Raw genomic sequence first — 14,156 nt, 5'->3', positions numbered from 1 at the left:
CTTTCACCTTATTGGCGCCGCCGGCCAATTTTCTGCCATAAGTTCAGGAGGAAATGTGCGAAACTGGCCCAAAATGCGTGATGTTAGCCAAATTAGTAAGTGTCCAAGTGTAGGTGCAATATTCAATAATGAACGCCTGGTCTTGTTTTCCCAGCCAATAAGCGGCCTTCCCTCTCTAAAAAAAGTTCTAATAGTTTTTTGAAAGATTGTCTATCACTAAATGAAGATATCTCGGTTTTGCTTATTGCCAAATTAAAAACTTTATTCCACCCACTCTGACCAAACCACTGCTAGAAGGCTACAACGTGAAAATTTTAAACGACTACGGCGTCTGTCCTATCTCTGTTCTACATATGCAAATCAAGGGTGTGGTCTGTGTGTCATGCTTCCACATAGTTTGAAAACATGGAGCAACACTGAGGTCACAGCCGGCCACGCACTTATATCTTGCCGTCCTCGGCCGCGTCGTTCGCCCAGCACCCAGCCACCTTTCGCGTAAGTATACGGTGGTAAAGATAACAACAGCGGCGGTGGTTCGACTAGCATCTGAGCGGTTGCCCGCCCGCCATCTCTTGCTGCGGCTGAACATACACACGTGGAGAGGGAGGGCAATCCAGTTCTCAAGGCAAACAGGAGAGAAACGAACTCCGCGGCACAGTTTCTGCTTTCGCAGCCTTTCTTGTGTGGTCGGTGTTACGTCAGGGTTGTCAGACGCGGAAGTGGCTGGGCAATTGAGCCAGCGCCGGCATAAACACGGAAGTTTCGTTGGGTGGAAGCGCCGCAACTGCGTCTTCACCGTTTACAAAGCGTCTCAGAGTAAGTGGCAGACAACGGTGGCATTTTTGTTGTTGTTCTTGTTAGTATTGTTTCCTGTGGAAAAAAAAAATTTACAGAGCGGGCCAACCGAGGCAGGCGCGGTTTCAGGACCACCGCAAGTTGCTTTTGTTGCATGCTTGAAAATTAGTCTGACACCTTTGAGAGCCAACTTTTAAGTCTGTTTTCCTCCGAATGAATCTCCGCTAACAGGCTACATCCGCGTGGACCACAATTTCTTCTTCCGTGATTGGAGGGAATGCTTTTCATTTCAGTTAGATTGTGTCCGAAACCTAACCTCCCTGACATGTTTTCGGCTTCCGCAATCACTTCCGGTGCATGCAGCAAGTAAGAGCATGGCCTTCGAGATCAGTATTTTGTTACTCGGTGGAGCCCGTCTTAGGGGCGTGGAATCTGGCTGACATCTATTGTGAGCAGTGGCAGACGTTCACCGAGAACGGACGCGCCTCGTGGATCAACGACCAAACGTGTACATAAGTTGAAGGGCTGAGACGGTGGGCTGCATATGTAGCCAGTCTTGACGTTGATGCCTTGAGACGTGGCACGTACGTGTGATAGAGATTGGTCAAATAAAAATACAAATAAATAGACAGTTGGAGCCAGTGCACGAGCGAAGGTATGACTTCGTCGTCGTGTTTACGGGCACTTTGCAAGGGATGGTTCTTCCGCCAACTGATAACTAGTTCACAAGCAAAGCTAATATACTCGAAGATTGTAGGCTATTTTAGCGTTTGGTATTAAGCATACACTTTCTACAGATTTCCTAGGGGTCGATGTGAAAGTAGTTTGAAAAAGAGTTTTAAATATGGAGCCTAACTCAGTACGAAAATTACGGGAAATACAAGCTCCGAATGAATACTACAAACACCCCCACGCGGCTTCTACCGCATAATAGGATTTTAAGTGAAAAATAATTCTCTAATAAAAATCTTAGAGGTGTTTTCTCAGCGAAATTTATCACTGTGAACGCCCCGCCCCGCAAGGTGGAAAGTGTTGTAACATTGTAAGGATACTCAAGTAGTAATGGTGGGAACCAATTGCGGTCCTTCTGTATACCGAAATTAAGTTGGTACTGGAATAATGTAGTGTACCGTGCAAGCCGCAGGAAAATCGAAATTGTCTGTTGGTTTGTATAAATGACACTCTAAACAAGCGTGCGACCATCGTCACTGAAAAGTCACGTTAGTCTTATTCTGTTCGTTCAATACTGGATCACGCCGAGTTTTGAAAAGGAGCGGCTACAGTTCGAGAAGACCATCTATAATCGTCATGATTAGCTAACCTGATTTCTTCTGCAGAAAAAAAAGAGCGCCTGTCAGCGATGTGTTATTGCCCTCGTATTGAGAACTCCGACTTCATTCTGTACCGGCGAATTTCTTAACGTCTTCAGAGCACACATTACATTGTAGACCTTCAAGATCGACATCCAGCACACTGCGAGAGAAGTCTTTGAAAGCAGTTTATTTGATAAAACAATTTACCAGAAAATCACGATAGGAGCCTTATCACCGACTTCAATGATCTGTTGTGGTGGAATACGCGGTAACGTTGCACATAAAAAAATGTACCTGGTTTATAGTTTATTTTGCTGCGCATGAAACGGTGAAATAACCTCTCTGCTTTACTGAGTGGAGGACAATATGGAACATGAGCTCGATCGTTTTTACCTGATGCAGCTAGGACATCAATAGACAAAAACGTCTGGCTTGAAATTTCATGCACGCGAGCTGCAAGACCGGAGAACTGAGCCGTGCAAACAGCTATGGAATTGTAAAGGTCAATTTATTATGCGAGTTTACTTGTCGTAAAACAGGGAATGCTCGCATGATATCTTCCCATGTTGAGAAGACCCTCGCGTAAAAATATACGCAGTTAAGAACGTCGAACGAAATAAAACCCTCTCAAGTTCTTTTCTACCAATAAATTCTGAGTAAACTTTACGTTTATCTGCATCCTTCATAGTTAGAGTAAGGCCTGAGTCTCCACTGACGTGGTCTGTGCCGACCTGCTCTTACGAGAAGTGTATAGTGAACGGTAGAAGAAAATAAAATAGTTACCGTTTTATTTATTTCAGCACCACGGGAAGTTCAAGTGAAAAGCAGCTCGACGTGCTTGAAGCCCAAGTGCCATGCAACGAGTTCCGTACAAGTATGTGGACGGCTACTGCTGTAATAGCTTTTTCAATGATGATCTAGTTCGGTCAGCTCTCAACTACAAGCCGCGACCAGGCGACGTGTTCATCGCGACCGTACCCAAAATGTGGAACGACCTGGGTCCAGTACATTGTTTGCGGAATATTTAATCGTGGAACTTTCCCCAAGGACTCTCTGGAGTTCATGCTTGCTTCGCCATTCCTGGAAATGTTAGGAGCCGAAGCTGCGGAGAAGATGCCACGGCCCGGGGCCATCAAGACGCATATGCCATTCGGCAAGGTTCCCTACTCGAAGCAGGCCAAGTATATTACCGTTGCTAGAAACCCTTTCGACGTGTGCGTTTCCTTCTATTACCACACCAAGGAGAAGCCATCCTATGATGTCGCGGACATGACGTTTGACGACTACTTCGAAAACTTCGTGCGTGGCACCGTGTCCTTCGGTGATTACTTCGACCACCTGCTTTCCTGGTACGAACACAAAAATGACCCGAACGTTCTCTTCATGACCTATGAAGAGCTGAAAATTGACGCTAAGTAAGTACACATTATAGCATGATGAATTCCCGCATGAGTTCCTGCATTAGAGAACATGCTGACTCGTCTGGTATGGTGTTTCCTGCACTTTACTGCACACCCTGGACACTTGCTAAAGATGAAGGCCTGGCTAATCTAGTGTCTCGGGCTGGTACAGTCCTGTTAATGATGCACAGCACTGGTATCTAGCAAGAGACGTGAAGTATTTATATATCGAATCTTATACTGTGCTGCAATGCAGTGGATATTAAAAAATAATTTTTCTCTCTGTTCGTTAAACACGCAATAAAATCACATCAAAGACATCGGGCTTTGAGTGCCGGCGATGGTGCCGAAGTGCCAGCAGCATTATAAGGTACGGTCCTTCAATTGTAGGCAGACCACACCTGATAAATTTTATTGATGAAGGCCTATATACTCATCTTGACATAAGGATGTCTTTGTATGATGCCGTAGGTGCTGCTCCGCACATATTTATTCTATAAAATTCTAGTTATGCTGAAACATTATTCTGGTGTTGTCCTACGTGGAGAGGACTCTGTATGCGAAAATTCCATGCTTTGTCGAATTTCGTGAGATTGACATGCACCAACCATGCAATGTACTATCGGCCAAAAAAGTTTATGGACTAAGGGATCTCACAGAAAACTGAATATGATTCCGACATGGCAGCAGCCAGTGGCGAGCCGGGGGCCCCAACGGGTCTCCGCCGGATAGTTCCTCAGGACTTCAATAAAAGTTCATTGTCTGTTTGTCTGTCTGTCTGTCTCCGCAGCCTCAAAAGGCAGCCTGTTATTCCCTTTTCCAGCTTCTACTGGTATATGCGAACCACATTATGATGTACGGTTTTCCTCGCTACTTTTAAAGGCTGCTCGATATTTAGTGTTTGCTCAGATCCCGTTGTCCGTAAACTTTTTTTGGTCGATAGTACATTCTCTTTCACTCGTGAGGCCGGCTTCATTTTGTGCCTGTGCGAATTGCGGCGCGCAGATTTAATGCTAAGAGCTAGAACCTAGGGATATGTGAAAATGGGACACAGCTTGTAGTACAGACCCTAGCAAGAGATGACGTCAGAGGAGGAAGACAGCAAACAGGAAATCTGGGTTCCTTGTGACGCCGACACAACTGCGCGCAGGTGTATAGAGCCCGATAGGAGAGTTGTCTGTTCTATTTATTTCCTACACGTCTGCCCTGTGGCCCATTTCGTTGACGCTGAGAGATAGCAGTAGTAGCAGTAACACAACGGTAACACCGCCATGTAGTCGAAGACCACTGAAGTGGCAGGGAAAGGACACTAGAGGTTGGAATTGTGTCCTATTTTGTACTTTGTTTCGTGACAATGACGAGGTGTTGTTTTGAATGAAATAATGGGAAACTGGTTATCGCCGTGTGCCACTTCTGACCTATTGCAGGTTGTTTCACGTAACTTGCGCCAAACTTTAAAAACATGCAAATGGTACTTAGCTGGACAGAACCAAGGTAACATTCTTTGCCGGCGCTTGGAGATATTCAGATAATTTTTTTGCATTCCGCCTAGTTAGATATTCATAATTGGATGAAAAGTGCTAATGAGAAAATTGTAGAACAAGATGAGAAACTCCCGCTACAGCATTCTGGTGCTAAATACGTGCTACATAAAAGTGTTTTTCTGAGCGTGAAAGATGCACGTGAATGCATGCAAAGTTCCTCTAGCGGCCAGTTGCCGGCAATTTTGCGTGTATTCGCGGGGCTTCTTTTACGCTCGAAAAAAAAAAACACTTTTATGTAGCGCGTATTCAGCACCAGAAAGTTGTATCAGCAGTTTATCATGTTGTTCTACAATTTCCTCAATGGCACTTTTCGTGGAATTATAGCAATTGAGAAGTTGAATAATTAACTAAGACTACTTGTCTAATTAGGCGGAATGCTTAAAAATAATGTTAGCATCTCCAAGCGATGGCAAACAATATTATTTTGGTTTTGTCCAGCTAGGTAGCATTTACCTATTGTTAAAGTTTGGCACCAGTTATCTGAAACACCCTGTATACCGCAAGAACTAACACATCTAAGTGGGATTTATTTAGTCCAGCAATACCAGGATGGAACCAAACAACAAAATTTATTATTTCCCTAAACAACAACCTGAATATCTGACCCGCACTGAACTTGTGTAACTGATTCTTTCTTAGGGAATTTCGTACATATTAAATATCTGATGTTCTAGTTTGATTTCCCCCTGCTACGTGTGCTTAAATTATTGTATATTTGCTTATTTTCCCCCCTTGCTGTCTTCGTCGAGAAGATCGAACGTATCGCACAAATAAACAAAATGTGTCCCTGGAGGACAACTTACAGACATTTGAAGAAATGCAGCAGTGCACGCCCCTCGGCTGGTTGGTGTTTCGTGGGTTCAAAAGTTCGAGACAGCACAGTCATACGAATACAGCAGAATGTACATTCTTCACGAGAAGGCTTTCAGAAGTAAGTTCTGAAAATTAAGAGAGCTAGGTGCATCGCTGAAGGTATCAATGTGCTTCCAGTAAATTTGACGTCCACAAAAGGTTCCTGTGGTGTTTTTATTCCTGTTTGAGATTAAATCGCGGCTGCTGCTTGATACAAAAGCAGAGCTCGTACGTGGTCTTCCCTGCAAACAGTACTTATGACATCTGTCTGCGTGTTTATATTAGTCATTAAGGACTGCCTCTGACTTCTCACATAAAAAAGCCAGGTGAGTTAGAAACGTCACTAAGCATCGAAAGCAACAAATGTGCACTGTCATTTTCTTAAAACAGAAACAGTGTCCCTGTACTTTTTTATGTGCAATTTTGTTTTTACAATATCTGTGTAATGTATTCGAGTGGCTGTGAGATGCCAATCGGATAGATGGATGGATGGAGAACTTTATTTGATCCTGCAAGGCTATGGGGTGACCCATAGAAGGGCTAATCCCACGTCGGGACCGGAAGACTGAGCTTCGAGGCCGCGTCGTGGGCTTGCTGGACTGCCCAAAGTTGTTCAACCAGATCCGGACTGCGAATGGCAGCCTATCGGATACAGAAAAAACTAAAACGTTTCGAATTTATAGGAGCCCACATTGACGCGGCCATATATGTATACTCGAAATGACGTCAATTACTAATATCCGGGTCGATATTTTTTAAAATTCTGAGGTACTATGAGGCTAGGTATAAGGCAAGCTATGACAGACTTCATCTGCTAGTCGTAGTAGGGATTGCGACGACGTTACCCCGACTAGCTACAGTCACTTCCGCAAGTGAAAGCGCAATGGATGCAACTCTGGGTGTTCGTCACCTTGTGTGGCAATGCGAAGTACCAAGGTCATTCCGGGAACAGTACCAGAATAAGGAGGTGACGTCGTTGGTGGACTGAGTCTGGCCATGGGATAACGACATGGTGAACACAGTTATGGAACTATGGAGCTTCACCTGTGAAGCTTCCACAGAGTGGACCACACCTATGCCTATCTTCCTTCCTAATTTCTGAAGATAAGCATCAAGCCATCATTTATATCTATTAGTCTCTTCCTCATTTATTGATTTGGCTGGCACAGCACTGACGGTCTCATTTTATATGGAAATCATTAAGTTGCAGTAGTCGTCATCTACAGGAAAAGCTTTCTCGGTTAAGGTCTTCAATCATTTGTTTTAATTCGTCCCCAATGTTGCTGAATAGGACAATGTCATCTGCAAACCGAAGGTTGCAGATGAGAGTGGGGTTGAACATTATTATGCCGAAGACAAAGATAATGTTCAATAGCCTAGTAAGGAAACAAGAATTCAGGATTGCCAGTCAGCCTCTAGAGTCTGTAAAGGACTACGTTTATTTAAGTCAATTACTCACAGGGGACTCTGCTCATCAGTGGGAAATTTACAGAAGAATAAAATTGGGCTAGAGAGCATACGGCCGCATTGCCAAATACTGACTGGGAGCTTACCACTGTCGTTGAAAAGAAAAGTGTACAATCATTGCATTCGAGCCGGGCTAACATATGGGGCAGAAACTTGGGAGTTAACAAAGAAGCTCGAGAACAAGTTAAGGACCGCACAAAGAGCGATGAAACGAAAAATGTTAGACCTAACGTTAAGAGAAAGGAAGAGAGCGATGTGGATCAGAGAGCAAACTGGGATAGCCGATATTCTAGTTGACATTAAGAGGAAAAAATGGAGCTGGGCAGGCCATGTAATGCGTAGGATGGATAACCGGTGCACCATTAGGGTTACAGAACGGTACCAAGAGAAAGGAAGCGCAGTCGAGGTCGGCAGAAAACCAGGTGGGTTGACGAAGTTAGGAAATTTGCAGGCGGAAGTTGGAACCTGAAGCGCAATACAGGGGTAATTGGAGATCGCACGGAAAGGCCTTCGTCCTGCATTGGACATAAATATAGGCTGATGGGGATGATGATAGGAAAAACTGGCAGTTTCACTATTTCTAGAAAAGAAGTTAATATTCAAGTAGGTCCTAAAAACACTTTCTTGCTATGCTTCCAACAGAATATCCATTGAAAGTTCGTTTCGAAAATTGCAATTGCAGTCATTTTAAATTCCAATGAATTTTACTTATGCCTACATATGTGGAAGTGCTCATTGCAGGCTCCAAGAACATGTCGTCAAAAATTTGTAAGGAACCCTCATACTATAAGTAAATGTTGAGGGTGGTAATTTAGGTTTTTCACGTACGCATAGTACACGGAGGGGCCACGAATAAGCAACGCACGTAGGCATAACTACAATTCTTTCAGGGACAGTAAAGGAAAATATTTGGTAGATCTAAATTCAAATATTGGAGTTCTGTAATAACGAAATCATGATTCGAAGCTCGATGAGAGTTCTTGTGAGTAAGAAAATGGCCAAAAATGGGAAATACGAGTGGTGGGAACTATGTTAGACTACGATAACTCTCACGTGACATCATTACTGACTGAGTGGCAGAGAAGGAGGTCACGTGGAGATTCGTGAACTTGTCCATTTTATCGCGGAAGATTCGAATTGAGGAGTAGCAGCGAAACTTCCTGTAGGAATTTTGTACGCAGCAAAGTCATGTATTGTTATGCAGAACATGAAGACAGACTTATAGGGGGTTAGTATTTCAAACTAACTTTGCTAAATATTTTTTAGTGTCTCTTTAAGGTTCGATGTCCCTGTACTTGTAATTTCTGAAAGATGCTATCAGTTACAACTATTTTAGAAGTAGGAGTGAAATTGCATAAGCTCGCTGCAATTTAAAAAGAACAGCACTACTGCAGTCACTCTAACCAGCACCAGTAATGTAATCTAGCCTAACCATCTGCAATAGAGTGAAATCAGCACAATGGCAGCTACTTCCTGTCCACAAAGTAGAGCTGAAGTACACCACTGCTACTGCCCCCTCTAGAAGAAGCAGGGTTGGAGTACCTGCAGCACAAGTGCTCTAAGAAAATAATCCTATATATTACACTCAGGTACTCTGATAATAGCGTCATGTTTAAATTTTAATATTTACTTTGCTTTGGCAGTGTACTATAGTACCCCTATATTGTCTAGTGCAATCTTTGGCTTTCATTTTTGTGTGTATGCCTATAAGAACGTGAATGTCCCACAACTTGGATGTACGGAAGGCGCACGTAGGGCCGGCGGTTGTGATGCTACTTTAAATCTGTTTGTGTATCTCTTGTTTTTCTGCTTTTTTCATCTTCCTTTCTTGCTATTCATTGCCTTGCATTTCTCTCTGCCATCTTAACTAGTTTGTTTTTTCGGATAGCTCTTCTACTCCCTTGTGTCAATTTGGCACATAGATAATAAAACCTGAGTTGGTAGTCCGCGCTAGTCCTTATGACTGGTCTCGTCCACTTTTAACCATCTCTCTGTAGACTTATGACTATGAATCCCCAACTATCCCAGGAAACCATCGTGCAAACATCCCACGATGCATGCCTTACGCGTTCAAAAGATATTGTACATTTTCAGCGTTGCCTTTCAGAAACACGTTCGGAAGTAAAATTTTAGTGGGAAACACCACAAAATTTATAGTACTGCCTGATAAGATATTGGGGTGCGTCATCCCTTAACCTTGAACAATGCGTTCTTCGGCGTATCTTCTAGTGAAGCTCCACCCTAGCGATGCTCAAACGCTGGCGCTTTTCCTGGTAATGGCGATTCGGCTAAGCGGCTGTTTTTCACGTTAGAAGCGTTGTTACCGATTTGTTTGTTAAGGTATTTATTTATTTATTTATTTATTTATTTATTTATTTATTTATTTATTTATTTATTTATTTATTTATTTATAGACACTGGTTTCGTGGGAAACTCTGTACCAGCGTTTGATAACCCTGTGCTTTTTAGAGAAAATGCCCCACAAGCAGCAAGTGCTCACAGCAGCTTAAAAAAGACACATTAGCGTCGAATGCAGCACACAGTTTTTACATACTTTTACGATGCCCCATATCTGCGTACTGACTCACCTAGTGCCGAAAATCTTTGTGTGTCTTTCACAATAATAATAAGTTTTCCTTAGCCCGGACTATGCGAGGAGTATCTGTAGTTACATTATATTGTTGTGGTGAAAAACCCAAGAGGTTGTCGCCTATCTCTCTTCCTGAAAGAAGGGAAAAGCTAATGGTTACCCTAAAATGCAGCGTATTGTTTCCACATCAATTAGCTCGCGATATCTGTAGCGCACTTGCAACTAGCACTTTCTAAGCTTTCCCTAAGGCAAGCGAAACATCGTTGTTTCACGCTCATCAGGAGCGTAAATCCCACAGGGCAAGATTCATGATTTATGATCTATCGTTTCTCTCTGCCAGGGCGCAGATCCTCAAGATAGCCGACTTCCTGGGCAGTGAGTACGGAAACCTGCTGCGAAACAATGACGGGCTCATGAAAAAGCTACTGGACGGCTCCGAGTTCAAAAACATGCAAGCGACCGTAGACAGTGGAGATAGCGTTCTCAATCGCCTTCTTGAACTGCCACCCGAGCGGGCGCTGAAGTCTCTGGAAGTCTTCAGGGAGCCCCTGAGCAAGAGGTCAGCCAGTAAAGGACAAGTGCGATTCCTTCGGAAGGGCATCGTCGGCGACTGGAGGAACCACTTCTCCGAAGAGCAGGTAGACAGGATGAAGAAAAGAATCAGCGAGAAATGCGCTAACACAGACGTGATGAAACTTTGGGAAGGCATTGGTCTTCCTCTTCACTGACAGCGTCAGCAACGGTACGAATGCAAATTGTGAAACTTGCTGTCAGTGCTCCAAACTGCGTATCCGACAAATACCATGGTCGCATCCTGGCGTTCAGTGACCACTGACATCAAACGTCGCTGGAATCCGTGAGCCGCACTCACTCCGTTAGTGAGCTCGACAAAAATGAGAAAATTAGGCAAGTGGATTTCAACAGCCGTTGCTTTCAATGGTCATCGAAGACGAGCGGTATGAATGTATCTCATTTAAATGTGAAGTAAAGTTCTTTTTTATTATTCAATGAATTCGACAGATATATGACTTCTGTGAATGATTCATAAGGATTATTGATTTATTGCAAAACCTTTCATTTTTGGCCGGCTCTTTGGCCAAATATGAGGAACACGATAGGGAAAAAAGAGGGTTGGGAGTGGAAGGCATGCAGTAAGCAGCCGGATCTAAAGCTCATGTATTAGCTCTTCTAGGCCGCTAATCCGTTAGACCTCCCGCTCGTAGCTCGGTACCATTTTAAAGTCGGAAGTTTTTTCTCACATCACGTGTTTTCCTGCGGGTCGTATCAGTTCCTTGCGGTCTGAGTAGTTGTGGCCGCAAGTGAAAATGATTGGGATGCCGTGGTGCATACAGTCTGACTGAACCAGATATACCAAAAGATATATACTATGCCGTGAGTTAACCTTTGTTCTCTATAAGCAAAACAAAAAACAAAAAAGCTTAACGCACAAAAAGTATGTCACTTTTAATGGTATACTTATTCGGCTTTGGGCTGGTTTCTTTTCTGGACTTTTTCTTCTGGTTACACCAAATGAACGCCATCATAGATTTTTAAATAAAATTGCACAAATGAATGAAAAATTACCTGTCTATTGCTTCTAATTTCAGTTGCTTCTAAACAACGACAAAAACAATAACACGAAGTTTGGAAGTGTTATTGCAGTGCCACGTCGCAATATTTGTTTTTTATCTAGACGTGCTTGGAACCGTTACCTAACGTGCGCGGGAGAAAAATCGAAAGTTGTAAATAAAAGCGGTACTGTTTTCTTGATTTCCTGATAAGGGAAAATATGTCCTAGTCTTGGGGTAAAGCCACCAAACATTGTCTCACCCGCATGGGCCAACCTGACCACGTGACTATGTATCTTATGGACGGGGGAGCATTATTACAACGAAGAAAGTGTTTACGCGGTAATAAGGTAGACGCCAAACCTTCCTCCCATGACATTGCCATTGACTCGAGAGTTTCGGCTACGCCACCTTCAGTCACGATGTATACGCTTTTTATGTCGCACATTGAAAAGATTTTCACTGTCAGACCACCTTATCTGACGGTCTCGACTGTGTTTCGTTGCCATAGAACTAATGCAGTAAGAGATACATTGCAGGAAGCGTACACTACGGGTCGCATGACAACCTCAACTCCACCTCTTCACTGTAATCTGAGCTAGAATATCATGAAGCTGAGTTCACTGTCAAATGCAATGTATGTCCATTAACGCTATACTCCAACCATTCCCATCACCAGGTTAATCGTAATACAATGCACGACGCTTCATCCTTCCGCCATGACGTATCTTCTTCTTCTCATTATTTAATCCACGTCCTATATTCCCGTTTTTCGTTCACAGGTGTTCTTTGCGATTGGCTGGTCGCTGTTACAACTTTGACCAGCTTCCCTATTGGCTAGAATTATCTCGCGGAGAAATACAACGAAGATATTCTTGTTAAGAGGGAGGCGCATAGATTTCTAGGCATCACGCTTTGCCAGTCATCAACTATAGATAAAGGGGCAGAAAAGCACCCTTTAGCAGCTTTTCACTGCACGGTACTGATGAGAAAGTGCAACGAGAATTCCACTCCTCTCGTACGCCTGAAGTGAAGGGCGCATGCGTGCTAGGAAGAAAGCAAAGGGAAACCCTAGGATTGCACACTCGAGATGGCCAACATCCTCTCCGTGTCTCCTCTGTCGCGACGGTATTTTCCCTCCTCTCTATCAGCCTATCGCAAGCCCTCTCTTGCAAGGAGCAAGGGCGCGGCTTTTTCCTCGTGAAGGGCGGTGTAGATCGAGGCAAGGTCGGTGGGGTTTCGCCGATCGCTGGTGCCGTTGCTTCGGGAACATCATCGACGCATGGTTTCTGACGGTAAGGGCACAGGTCTCGTGTTCTCGCTAGCACTCCTACGCATCCTGAAGCGTAACTATCGTCAGGACGCATAGCGGAGACTGGAGACTATGAAAATCGTGCACCATGCTGGCGGTATCTGTTCTCGCGCATCGACGTTCATCCAATCTTTGTAAAAACGCACTGAAGAAAAATCTTTAAGCTGTGCTGCATTGTGCGTACAATTAGGAAATGTCAAACAGGCGTGTCTTACAGCAAGCACAGGCCTAATGGGGGTGACGATTCCTTCAAATATTTTTACCAGGTCTCCGAGACATTAAATTTCGAAAGCACTTAGGTCTCACATGTTAGTTATTTTTATGTATAGCAAGTTTTCGTGACTCCGAACCCCTTTGCCAGAAAGCATTGAATGTGAAAGTAATGTGTCAGTAAGATTCTCATGAATACAAGGAAGTTAGGATGAACTGTCTCACTGGTTTTTTTTTTCTTTATATGTGTTCAGCAAATGCGCGTTCGTATAATATTTATTGGTTGAAATGCAGCCTGGGCCTTGTAAATGGCATGCTCTCGTGCTGTTTTTCTCGCTTATTTCAGCCTTCAATTGATGGTGGTGCGAGCGCAAGAAATATAGATGACGCAATTATCCCCCCAAAAAAACAATCTGCTCCCCACAATACGTCTCTCAGGGGTGGCACAGCAAACGCAAGCTACGCAACCGGCCACATGAATAGGGACCTTCTGACGCGCACACTGAGGCTTGCGCTGTTCTGCGTACTTCAGCGGCATAAACAACATTCCTTACCTTTAAATTATCACTTTATTTTCTCCCGACGAGGTTTTCTACAACTTGTCATTCGAAAAATTGCAACAGCGATTACGCCCCTGCAGAGTATCCGTTACCTGCTGCACTGTCGTTCTCGAAACTCATAAAAACGCTCCCGCCGATCCTGTAAGGTATTTTTTTAAGCTGTTTGAAGTGACAGAACAAAGCTACTTCCTCTTAGCTTATAGGCAGCCTGTAATCAGAAACCGCATTTTTTTTATTTAGTCTACAACGCTTTCGGCAAGGTACGAGTCATGTCGTTTCAGTTATCTTTCTCGGTGTACAGAAATCTAAGATCGCGGGTCGTAATTATGCTTACTGGTTTCAAAACAAATATGAAACATCTTTCTGTTATTGAGGTCTCATTGTCCGTAAATAATAATGGGTGCCACTGGCCGTAAATGCAAAGGGGACCTAAACACGAGGGAGAAGCAACCACGACAGGCACTGACCAAAAACTGGCAAGTTTATTCCGAAGAATGAAGAATACAAATACAAGGTGAACTTGCGCGCTAATACTCATGCCCGAG

General features: G+C 43.7%; 1 protein-coding gene and 1 pseudogene across 2 annotated transcripts in view; both read left to right on the top strand.

The window, feature by feature from the left end:
- The first annotated feature begins 667 nt into the window (after window positions 1–667).
- Window positions 668–10,838, top strand: LOC119458226 (sulfotransferase ssu-1-like; annotated as a pseudogene).
- A 1,711-nt stretch (window positions 10,839–12,549) lies between these two features.
- Window positions 12,550–14,156, top strand: part of LOC119458225 (sulfotransferase ssu-1) — a 51,301-nt gene continuing 49,694 nt past the window's right edge. Inside the window, exon 1 of one of the 2 annotated variants that reach the window (XM_037720056.2) lies at window positions 12,550–12,824. The gene's annotated coding sequence lies outside the window, so the exon portion shown is untranslated. The remainder of the gene's footprint in view (window positions 12,825–14,156) is intronic. The other variant, XM_049670860.1, reaches the window with a different exon arrangement.

Source organism: Dermacentor silvarum, chromosome 7, assembly GCF_013339745.2.
Source record: "Dermacentor silvarum isolate Dsil-2018 chromosome 7, BIME_Dsil_1.4, whole genome shotgun sequence".
Taxonomy (NCBI): domain Eukaryota; kingdom Metazoa; phylum Arthropoda; class Arachnida; order Ixodida; family Ixodidae; genus Dermacentor; species Dermacentor silvarum.
This window is presented reverse-complemented; position numbering and strand designations above follow the sequence as displayed.